At 42.9% G+C, this 4244-nt stretch overlaps 1 non-coding gene across 1 annotated transcript; it reads right to left on the bottom strand.

Annotated features, from left to right (window-relative positions):
* Positions 1-3641: 3641 nt before the first annotated feature.
* Positions 3642-3714, bottom strand: TRNAE-CUC. Its single transcript has one exon. It is a non-coding gene; the product is annotated as a tRNA-Glu (tRNA).
* Positions 3715-4244: the final 530 nt, after the last annotated feature.

Genomic DNA, 4244 nt, shown 5'->3' with positions numbered 1-4244 from the left:
TTTTATTTGATTTTCTAGAGAGGCTTTCAACAATATTCTTTTGGGATGATGTAATGCAGAGTAGGGTTGGGGCCCCCTCCTTCTCTCCTTAGGGCAGTTTAGTAGTTCTGGTTTGCGAGTCTGCAGCCCTGTGTCACAGTCCCCACTTAGCAACAGTACTTCCTGAAGGTGTCTACTGGGCTCCCAACGGGAGCAGCTTAGCTGTTTATATTTTCACATAAGTTTTCATTTTTAAAAAGATTTCTGTGGCTAAAAAGGTTTAAAATCGCCTATTGAATGCTCTCCCAGGGTCCTTGACTCTCAAGTTCCATGATTAAGTTTATCGCAATCAACTGTAGTGACTCCTAAGCCCAGCTCTGCCCTAGCAGGCCATCTGCTGGGCTTTCACAATAGAATATTAACAGGACTTTCTCTGCCATAACCTGGATGTTGGTATTCCCCCCAAATTTATATGTTGAAACCTATCCCCCCAAGGTGATGATATTAGGAGGTGGGGCCTTTGGGAGGTGATTAAGTCTGGAGGATCTGAGCCCTCATGAATGGGATTAGTGCCATTATAAGAGAGGCCCAGAGGCCCTTCTGCCTTTTGCCTTGTGAGGTTACAGTGAGATGACAGCTAGCGGTGAAGAGGCAGGCTCTCACCAGACACCGAAAATGCTGGCACCATGATTTCAGTCCTCCCAGCCTCCAGAAGTGTGAGAAATAAATGTTTGTAAGGCACCCAGTTTATAGTATTTTTGTTATAGCAACATGAATGGACTGAGACACTTTCCCTCCACAGGTAGCTCTTCTCATCCTCTGTGCACAGCTGCTGACATTCTTCCTGGTTGGCAGTCCTGTGTTTGGTCAGGGTGAGGATTGTACAGTAAGGGAGGGTTGGGGAAGGAGCTCCCACCCATGCAGAATACACGTAGGATTGACTTCAGTAGTAGAATTGGGGGAAGTATACTTAGTGCTGGACTCGACTTTAACCTCACTGAGCTAATCAGCGTCAGCAGCCCAGACCTAGACCTGGATGCTCACTTGCTTCAGTCTCACATCCACAGCTTCCTGCTTCAGATTTCTGCTTGCACATCTGCCACATACTTTCCATTCTCTATGTCACGTGTCTGTGAAGAATTCATTATCTTACTTTAAAGCGGGTTCTCTTTCCTGACTTCCCAGTGAGGCTGAAAAACTCGGAGCCGTCTGTCCCAGCTCCCTTCTTCACCTCAAATACCTATCCAGTCCTCAAATCCTGACAAGTTTCCTTTTTATCATTTCTTGCTTCCATTTCTCTTTTGCCTTTGCCACCCCTCTAGTTCAGACTCTCATTATCTCTCAGCTATCACAAACACATTCTCCCTGCACTCCAATCCTTCATGGAGAGCGCTCAGGGCCAGTGTTTCTGAAGTCATGCAGGGCATCAGTACCTGGAGTCAACACTTGTGTGACTTTGTATCAAACTAATGGTCTTCACATTCAGAATCTCCTTCCATTCCTCCCTCCACCCCCAAGGGAACCCTATCTGATCTTTATGAATAAGAATCCCTTACTGTCACTTTACTATTGTAAGTCCTTTCCCCCAAATTAAGATAATTTCTGCCACTGTACTGCTCAAACTGTTCTCTCTCGGGAACCCATCTCAGCTCATCCACAAAGCCCCACGCAAGCCTCCTGCTCTTTGGGAAATCTTCCCAAACAAACAATCCCAAGATCAGAAGACTTTTCTGTATATCTGCCCTTCCTTGTGTCGATTCACTGGATACCATCAGATTCTGCTCTTTAGCTGTTTTTCTGGGGTGTGTGTCTGTGTGTATGTGTGTGTGTGTCTATATATATCTTACCATGGCATCTAAGAAGGGAACTCATGGAGGGCAAGGACCTGGAAAGTGTTCTCTTGGGCCCATTTCATGAGTAACCAAGCAAATGCCTGCTGTACTCCCAGAAATCTAATCTGTTGGGAAAATACTGAAGGACATCAAAACCCATGTAGTGACTATGCTGTGTTCAAACTCTTATGTTAACTGATCATGAGGAATAGCTCCAACTGTGTTTGTTTTTTCTTTATCTTGATAGGTGCATTTTCTGAGAAAGTTGAGATCTGTAGCCTAATGACCCATTCTGGCATATCCTAGGACTTATCATCCTGAGTTTCTTTTTAATTGGAGCAGGGAAGTTATGGATGTAACATTTTTGTATGTTTTTACAAAATTCACACTTTGCTCACTATAATTTATGTTTTCCTTAGTAACTGGTAGAAACATTTTAAGGGTCAGCCTAGAAGTAGTAGAATCAGTAGAAACACCTTTTCTAAACCTTTCTTCCTTGTGTCATTAATCAAAAGAAACACACCTACTAACCCAGCCTGTCAGATTCACTCACAAAAGTTGCAATTTATCTCCAAACCATTCTTGCCCCCTCAACCTGGTAGCTGATTGGGTAATGAGTAATTACACACCTTCAGTTATTACTCTGACTTGGAATTTTTCAGCTTCTATTTTCTGTCAGTAAATGGAAGTAAACTGCATGTGTTTTGGCTTGAGTATGCAATGAATCAGAATTAATGAAATGTCATATCCATTAAAGCAAACTCAGAAAATTGCATGCAAATATGGATAAGAGGGCTCTTAGTCCTAACTTAGCAGCTAACAGCAAAATGATAGTGACCATTTCACCTAGATCATTCTATACAATCTTCCTTCCTGCTGTCACTCTCTAGGACTTGGCCTAGCCTGAGCAAAGAAGGAAGGTACCAAGGCTTCCATGAAAAATACCCATAAGGGAATCCTTAATACTGAGGGCAGTTGGAGTTTTGAAACCCGTACTTTTTAAACTCAAAATACGTGGCTCTCTCTGTAGGAACTTGTTCTGACACTGGCCGTGTTATTTATTGCCTACCATTGTGAACATTGAAGCCAAAGATGGGCTGACACACACAGAACTGCAGGTTGGCAACAGAATTTATTAGGTTTCGTTGATATAGTCAACAAGATCTGTTTCCAGTGCTTAACACATTTGCCATTAAAAACGTGTAGGGTAAAATGTTTACTCTTATCACTTCTTCTCTGCATTGGTCTAAACGTGGAAATGATTTTCAATCTAAAGTAATGTTGGAGAGACATCTTGGCAAAAGGCAGAGAAGAGCAATGCGTGGTTCCCCTAGACCCTTTCTGGTTTTCAGTTGCCTCCTAGGTGGTAATCAGTGGGACAGTTGGATGCTCATCAGACTGTTCCTGCTGCCTATAGTTGTCTTCACTGCCCACCCACGTGTATCACAGACCTGGGTAGATTTATAAATGAGTGGCAGCCCTTCAATTCTATAGAAACAGTGAAAAATTACCCAAATAGGTAAATACAGAGAACCGTATGTCACCTCACCATTGAGTAGCGGCCTCTGGATTCCTGATTTTGGCTGTACTCTAGAGGCTGGACCATCAATGCTGTGTAGCACTGGAATATAAATGCCCGATCCCGGGGGTCTCTCTAGAACACCACTTGTTGGGGCCCTCCTTTCACCAATGTGTATAATATTTCTGTTGCTACAAATATATTTATGTAAAAAAGAATGCATCTTCTCTTGTTTAAGTGATGGGTGGTTAATTCTGTTAGTTTTCTTTTTTTTTCTTTCTGGCTGTGCCACGTGGCACGTGGGATCTTAGTTCCCTGACCAAGGATCGAACCTGGGGCCCCAGCAGTGAGAGTGCCGAGTCCTAACCACTGGACTACCAGGGACTTCCCAATTCTGTTACTTTTCATTTCAGCAAATTGATAAAGAGGGAAATGGAGGCTCATTGTAGAGGGTGGAGATGACACTTCTTTCCTAAACTGCTGTGCAGGATGTAGGTCAAGAGTGGAGAAACTATATGTATAGCTGATTCACTTTGTTATAAAGCAGAAACTAACATACCATTGTAAAGCAATTATACTCCAATAAAGATGTTAAAAAAAAAAAAGTGGAGAAACTAAATACATTCCTAGGTTATCAGGGAATTGTAGAAAACCAAAACAGACACCCTGCCCCATGTAGGAGAGGAGGCTTAGCAGCTAAGTGGAGACTGCTCTATAACCCAGCCTCTCAGGAGAAGTCTTGATGCTAAACGTCTAAAGCTCTCAACCAGTATGAAGATATGGGATTGGGAGAAAAGAGGGTTTCCAGGTCTGAAGTAATTCCCTGGCCAAAGCTTCTGAGTCATTCATTGCCCCTTTCCTGACCTGATCTTCACAAAGAGGAAAGTGGGTATGCGCCCTTTAAATTTTTACTT

Source organism: Balaenoptera musculus, chromosome 13 (genome assembly GCF_009873245.2).
Source record: "Balaenoptera musculus isolate JJ_BM4_2016_0621 chromosome 13, mBalMus1.pri.v3, whole genome shotgun sequence".
NCBI classification, from domain to species: domain Eukaryota; kingdom Metazoa; phylum Chordata; class Mammalia; order Artiodactyla; family Balaenopteridae; genus Balaenoptera; species Balaenoptera musculus.
The sequence above is the reverse complement of the archived record's forward strand: the minus strand, read 5'-3'. Positions and strand labels throughout refer to the sequence as shown.